Genomic DNA, 7,804 nt, shown 5'->3' with positions numbered 1-7,804 from the left:
GGCGGCGCGCAGCCAATGGGGGGCCGAGCGCGGCGGCGCGCGGGGCGGGGGCGGTGCTCTGAGGCGCTGAGGGGATGCGGGAGGGCCGCGGCCCCCGCCCCGCCCCGCGGCTGCAGGGACAGCCTTGCGGTCTGCCGCTGCGGCGGCGGTGTCACGGATAAGCGCTTTCTTCACCGTTTTTCCTCTCCCCCGCAATAAATCGTGGGCTTGGGGGTTTTCCCAGCCCACCAGAGGAGACCCGTGTCTGCCGCCCCCTCCTTGTGTCTGCCGCCCCCTCCTTTTCTCCGCCGCCTCATCCCGCTGCCGGTGCCTTCACTCGCCCTCTGTGGAAAAACGAGGTCGAGCCCCTCAAGTCACAGCGTTTGAGCTGTTTTTATTGTGTTTTGCACTCCCAGGAGCGTTGGGGCTTTTAGGCCTATCCGCAGCTGTTTTAGGGAATCATCACTTTTGTGATCCGACGCGCCACAGAATGTGTAAAAAACCCCAAAAAGTCTGGTTTAGTTGCAGACTTGTGTAAGCGGCCGCTTGACTTGCAAGGGAGGGGAAACGACCTTGCAAACCCATCTGACCGTGGCCTCAGGAGTCACAAGTTGCATGCCAAATAAAGAACTGGAAAACCACTGGAGCGGGGAATCGTGGGCACCGGATGAGGGAAAGCTGATGAAGCAGGAAAATGGATTGAGTCATTACAGTCTGTGTGATGCTAGGAATTTAATTTTTTTTTTTTTAATATCTGACTTATTGCTGTGGTATCTACAAATGGTTCCCTAACCTAGATGATTGATGCAAAACAATGATTCCAGGCACAGCAGCTGCTGATTATTAATGCTGGTAGTACAGTGCATAACACACTGCAGAGGCCGTGTCAGGAGAGACAGGGGAAAAGCTTGCCCTTATAGAAGGCAGGACAAAACTGTCTCTGAGGTGCCCTTCTCAATTAAAAAGGAGTGATATTGTTCAGCGAGAAGAACTGCTGCACAAGGAGATCTGAGAACAAGCACCATTTTCTGACTTGTGCCTCACTGTAAGGGATAGATGAGCGCATGTCCTGAAGCAGGATAGTTTAGATGCTTTCAAGTTTTATACAAGATAAACACAGATATGTTTTCTATCCTTATAACGGTCATTTCTTCACAGTTCCTGTAAAACTGCACCTCTTGTTTTCTACAGTGGATTGAGATATTGCTTCTCTGTTTTGTCAGCTGTTTGTTTGAGTTGTAGTCATGGCAGATCTTTGATCACTTTTGGTATGATTCAAGAGAAAACATATACAAGTCAGAAACAAAATATTCCCTCCTCTGTTATTTCAGCTGTTGACACAATTGAGGATTAGCTCTTATCTTTAGTCCTCCTCCATAATTGCAAGCAACTGTTCATTAGTTGGGATGCTCAGATGAAGCCAGATGTAAATAAAGACCCTGAGTGTACATCCAGGCATGAACAAGGGTGTCGCAGGGCCTGTCACATTGGGCTTTGGCCAGGAGACAATCAGGCTCTGCAAGTAGCTGCAGCAAAGATGCAGCAAAGATGCACTGTGTTCATATTTTGAAATCTGATGGGAAAGGTGAACAATCAGTTTTGATACATGCCGTATTTTTGAGGCAGGATGAAGCATGATGGTGGATGAGTGATGCTGTATTTTAAAGAAAGCTTAGAGGATTCTCCAATTAGCAGTTAATTCTGTCAATAAATGAGGTCTCCGTGGATTGAAGTCCCAGAAATAAGTAGGAAAAATGCAGTACTAGGAGTTCATCACTGGTTCAGCTAACAAGGCATGGAGATCAGAGCCTGAGAGGCAGAAAACACAATCATAAGTGCCTTCAATAATTTAAATTAAGTTGGATAAATGTCACAGGAGGGAGTAGGGCTGGAGCTAACATTTCAGGAAGTATCTGTGACTGCTCATTGGGAAGTCAGAAGAGGAAGAGCAATCCTTGGTCTTAAAGAGTGCCACATTATTGACAAAGACCCACGCTGTAGCATCCTTGGTTTTGACACCCTTATAGCACCATGACAAAGAAAATCAGCAGTGTTCTGCTTTCTTTTCAAAAACAGAGCAGCAATATAGAGCAAGACACACCTTTCATTAAAAGAAAGTACTTGTAACCTCTGATGGGTTAAGTACAAAATTATGAGAAGGATACAGAAGGAAGTTTCAGGATCAGCTTGCAAAAGTTATAAGAAATAATAGCAAGTCTTTCTAGAAAAAAATCAGGGAGCCTGCTGGAGTTTGGCAGCTCTGTAAGGCAAATACATTGTTTCATACACAGAAGAAACATCTGGAGAAGATACAGCCAGGAAAAAAAGGCTGAATTTATTTTTGCACTTGTGAACAGGATAGATGAGCATGGGTAAGCTCCAATCATGGGAAGCTTCTTTAAGGGGAATAATTAGGAAAACATGTCTTGGATTACAGTGCAAGTATAAAAGATGAAAGAACACATTAACAAGTGAGCAGCAGCCAACTGCTGAGACCAGATGGTGTTCAACCACGAGTTGTCAAGCAGCTCAAAGTGGTTCAGGTACTAACTGCTGTCTCTGACTTCTCTCTTAAAGTTACCTCGGTGTCAGAGGGGTCTGGAGAGTTGCTCATGTGACACCAGATTTTTTAAAGGATTTTGGAGAAGATTGTAGAAGCTGTAGATGTTGAAGCCCAATCTCCTTGATAGACAAATAAGTAGAAATTATGTTGAAGAACAGAAAAAACTTAGTGGCCACACAGAAAAGATGAAACATTAGGGAAAGCCATTATGGCATTTTTAAAGCAAATTAGTGTCTCAGGAAGGCTTTATTTGAAGAAGTCAAGAAGCTCATGGACCATGAAGATTCAATTAACTGTCTATGATGGTTTCCAAAAGCAATCAGTAAGATTCCCTCGCAAGGAAAGTGAAAAACAAGGCTGCTAATGGGTATGAAACTTGGACAAATAACTGATGGAAGTGAAGGCCAGAAGTGATTTATAAAATATATTGCTGATAATGAGCTATTCAGGGTAGGGCTAACTGAGAAAAACAGAATTACTTTATGCTACTAACAGAATTGGTGGCAAAATGACAGATGAAATAAAATCTGATAAATATGAAAGGCTGACATATGAGAAAAAAAAATCCTGATTTTCACATATATACTGAGAAACTTTGAGTTGATTTTTACCAGTGAGAAAAAAGGCCTTGAGGTTGTGAAAGCTGGTTCTGTCAGAGCATCCACTCAGGGCTCAGCAGTGATCAAAATGGAAACTGAGAACTGTTAAGATTAGTGTTAAAATTTATTAAGAGAGAAATAAAGATAAAAAGTGCCATTGTATCAGTCCCTGTTTGCGCCTGCATCTTTAATTGCCTGTGCAGGTGTAGTTCAAAAACAGTATGGTGGAACAGGAATAGATTAAATAAAAATCAATACAATTATCAGAAATAGTAGGAGGGCTTTGAAAGGGATCATGATTGACTCAGCTGGGCTTCTTCAGTCTGCAGGAAAGGAGAGATAATATCAAAGTCTATGTAAAATCTTCAGAGATCCAAATAAGGACCAGGAATCCAGACTGCTCACTGGCTTATCAGACACGAGAACTGAGCTACAGCAAAGGAAAGGAGAACTTGGAAGGTTCAAAACAAACAAGAAGAGATAGTGCTTCATTCAGTCTGTAGTTAAGCCAGAAGTCTTTGCTTTAGGATACAGTGGGCACCAAAAGTTTGCATGGGCTTAAAAAGCAACTGGAAAATCATCAAAGACTCTTGATCTAACTGAGCAAGTTCTTGACTTGCAAGTTGCTAGAGCTGGAAATACATTTTGGGGAAGTACAGAACATGTTTTCCCAGCTCTTTCTGTCTTCCTACTCACATCTGTCTGAAACTGCTGGGCTGGCTGGAGCTTTCAGCCAACCCAATATCAGTTTTTATAGATTTAGGATTATTTTTACCTCCCAAGCCCAGGTCATCCAGCTGCCAACATCTCCCCAGACTATTTCTGGTTGTTAAGTAATTGCATAGGGTTTTTGCACTGCCTTCTTTTTTGTCTTTACCTGTATTCACTGCTTCTAGCACTATATTTAAGCCCAGTGCCCAAGTGGATTTTTGGCACTGCCTACTATTTTGAGAAAAAAAAATCTCATTAAAATCTTTAATGTGTTCTTCCCAGAAGCATTAAAAACAAATTATCACTTGTAGGTGTAGTGCCTCCTCATTTCTGGGATAATGCAAGTTGTCAGCACAATCCTAAATACAACCACATGGGAGGAGTGATGTAATAGGTAGTGTGGTGCTCTGGAGAAAAACAATACATGGTGGGGTGGAGAAGTCAGTGGTCCAAAGGGGTGGATGCAAAGCAGGTTGTTATTCTTCAACCATCTAAGTTGCCTTTGTGAACTAATGGGAAACAGAATAGAAATATTCATACTTCCTATTTCAACTGGTGCAGACAGTGGCTTAGGATATAAATATTAATATTTAATTTATAATGATCATAGACCAGGTATGATTCGTGTCCTTTTGAGTTTCTTTTTCCTAGAGGAAAATATTTTCATGCAGTTCAGTGTTTTAAGTCTATTAATAATTGTACAAAGCCTTAACAGCAAAGATTGTAATGTATATATTAATAATGCATTTACAGAGAAAAATATATGAATGCTTTTCTAAATGCTCAATTAAGCAATTACCTAATGCTACAAAGCATTAGTAACAGAGAGCAAGTATAATCTTAAAATGTTTTATGATACTGTCTAAGAATTTTTCTAAGAAATCTAAGAGAGGAGCACATGGAGTGAAGCAGGCTTTGAGGAGAGAAGCATCCAGCCCACTGTGACAAACACCTCTGGGAGGTTGTCACAGCTCCTCCTCTGTGGCTTGGCTGGCCAAGGAGTGAACCATGGCCACAAGACTATCTGTGGTCTGCCACTTCCAGAAATATTAAATATGATCATAGCCACCTGACCCAAAAAGATTTTTCTAGCTCCTTTCTTCTCCTTTCTCCGTTGCCCCAGCCCTTCCTGGAAATTTCCACATTAAAGCAGAAAACTGAATCAATCTAAAACAGCAAGTAAGAAGAACTGTAGATTTTTTTAGCAAGCTTTCTTTGGTATTTAAGAGAATTTTAGCTTTCTTTTTCTAGAACATTACTCTTTCCTGTGCAGTTTCTGCAGCAGTTATCTTTAAAATGCAATAAAAATCACTAATATAGTTTGTCAGTTTGTTCCCAAATTTGGTTTAGGCAAATTAGTAGATTTCTTCAGAGTGAAGTGTAAGCACTTATCGCCTGCTGGTTTAAATTTCAACACTGTGATTTTGATCATCCTGTTTGCTTAGTACATCCTCTGTAACCTTTGGTATATATGAAGCAGGGACCTAAAAAAAGAATTGTTGAATAGGAAGTATGTACACACCACAGACCACACTGTTTTTTGCCATTCTTTATCAGTTAAGCAAACTTTCAAGGCATGTTGTTTACCATTTAGTAGATAAGCTGCTCTGCAGAGAAATGAGGCACATTAGAAGCATATGGTAATTTGGGTTAGAATGGATTTCAGGTCTCTTCTCCAATCTCCTTAAAGCAGGGCTGGCTCTGAGGTCAGACCAAGTTACTCAAGATCTTATCCAGCTGGGATTTGAAAATACCCAAGGATGGAGTTTGCACAACCTCCCTGGGCAAGCTGCCCCACTGCTTGACTGTTGTCACAGTAAAAAAGCTTTTCCTTATATCTGGTCACAATCTCTTGTGTTTCAACTGATGCCAATTGTTTCTTCATCTTCCCACCACAGACCCCAAGAACAGCCTCCTTCTTTTCTACGACCTCCTCACAGGAGAGCTGCAATCAGATCTCCCAAGCAATCCCTTACTCTCACCTTCATCCTTTCCATTTCTGTGTACATTTAAATGTCATAGGTTAGTATCTTCAGCTAAGTCATGGCAAGCATGTGTTCATCCATGCCCATGCTCAGACACACAAAACACAGCCAATCTGGGGTACCAATTTCACAGGGCAGAACCATTGTTTTCACTGATTCAGGCTGCTGTGAACTGAAAAGCACTGGTGTGAAAATCATCACTCTAATCTTGACAGCAGCTTTGCTTGCGGTGAACCAGATCTGCAGTGATTGGAGCAGTGAAGAGTCTAACGAGGCTGGGATTGAAGGAAACCTCCTGTCCCTTCCTCTTGGCAGCCTCCAAGAGCATTGCTGCTGACTGAGCTGTGTTCCAGATGAGCCAAAGGCAAAAGACACTTCCTTAGTGTGAGGAGCAGAATGGCAACTTGCTGTGAGTACAGCTGAGCTGCCTCAGACAGTGAATGGATAAAATAGAGAACTGCACTGGGGCCACAGCTGCCCTGCACAAACACTGGCACGCTGAGGTGGACTTACAGCTGTTGTACAAGAGGAAAGTGCTGTATTAGCTCTGCTTCAGGGCTGGAAGGGCTTCTTTTCAGGCTGTGGTAAGATCTGGAAAACTGAGCAGATGTGCAAGCTGTTGATTGTGTTAATGTATGCTCTCTCAAAAGTGTTTTTACATAATATAAAGTCTCAGTTAACTCTGGGCATAACATATATCATGCATAACTAGGCAGCAATGCTACAACTGCTGAACTGCAGGTGCATCTGCAGTGCAGGTCCCAGGAGATGTCCTGAGATCGAAGTCTGTGTCTCTGCTTTGGGAAGAAGGGGATTTTTGCTTATGTGAGGCACTGAAGGGTGACCGTTGACCTCCAACCAACCAAACACACTCAAACATGTCTGTTTTTGTTGACGTGTTGCATTTTCTCTGCTTTCTGTAAGCCCAAAGGAGTAATGAGGAGGAGGAAAGAGCTGATTTAGCATTGCCTGACAGATGCAAGAGCAATTACCAGAACCCATCAAGGCTTTTCTCAACTGCAGAAAGCGTGAAGAGCGTATTTTGACAATGTGCCACAGGCAGACAGGGTCCTGCTTTGTGTTACGTTGAATAAATAGTGCCTGGCCGTGTCAAGAGTTTATGCAGGGTTTTCAGGATCTGCTGAGGATCTGTTATTGAAGAGTTTCTTTTATTTCTCTGAACTTTATAACAAATTAAATATAGCATGCTCTGCACAGCACACAGTTTTACTGTGCCATAATAGGAATCAGAGCAGGACAAAACAATTAAAAGACTTGAAAAAGAACAAGCAAAATGGAGACAGTGTAAGGAACAAATCAGAACAAACACTGTGGAGACGTGAGGCTGCTCTCTGGTGTCCAGAGGGGAAGGACACAAGCTGTGAAAGCACGGGGTTATTGGTGCAGCACTGGGCACTTCTCATATACCTGCCATAGAAATCCCATAAGTGATCCCTCTTCTTCAGAAACAAGGCTGTTATCTCAAAGACTTTCCCCAACAAAAGTCTCCATTCCCCCACCTGTGCCAAGCCCAGCAAAGGCAGCATGGTCTGGGACCTACCTGTCTGCCATCATATGGTCAGATGTGTAGATCATGCATGATGAGATCATCTTCTGCTCCAGTCCAAACCATCTTCTTTGTCTTTCCCCCCATTCTTAGGCTCAGGTTTGCTTTTAAGCAGTATTTATAAAGACAGACCACTCCAAGGCATTGTTAAATGAAATTATTTTGGCTCAGCAGGTCTGGGGAAAAGAATGTCCACTCACTTCTCTGTAAATCTGGGGAGATGTTACAGCAAGGACCAGTGGGTGCCCATGTCTTGCCCTAAAAATAGAGGTAGGAGGCAAGGTGTGCATTTACAGCTGGGGGCTCAGCTGTGCTTCCAGGATCCCCCTTCAGAGGCTGGACTCACCCGCCATCCTCTCCACTGCAGCAAGACCACCAACACTTCCTGCATGTGGAAGAT

Source organism: Passer montanus, unplaced genomic scaffold (genome assembly GCF_014805655.1).
Source record: "Passer montanus isolate IOZ18808 unplaced genomic scaffold, ASM1480565v1 scaffold51, whole genome shotgun sequence".
NCBI lineage: Eukaryota > Metazoa > Chordata > Aves > Passeriformes > Passeridae > Passer > Passer montanus.
The sequence above is the reverse complement of the archived record's forward strand: the minus strand, read 5'-3'. Positions refer to the sequence as shown.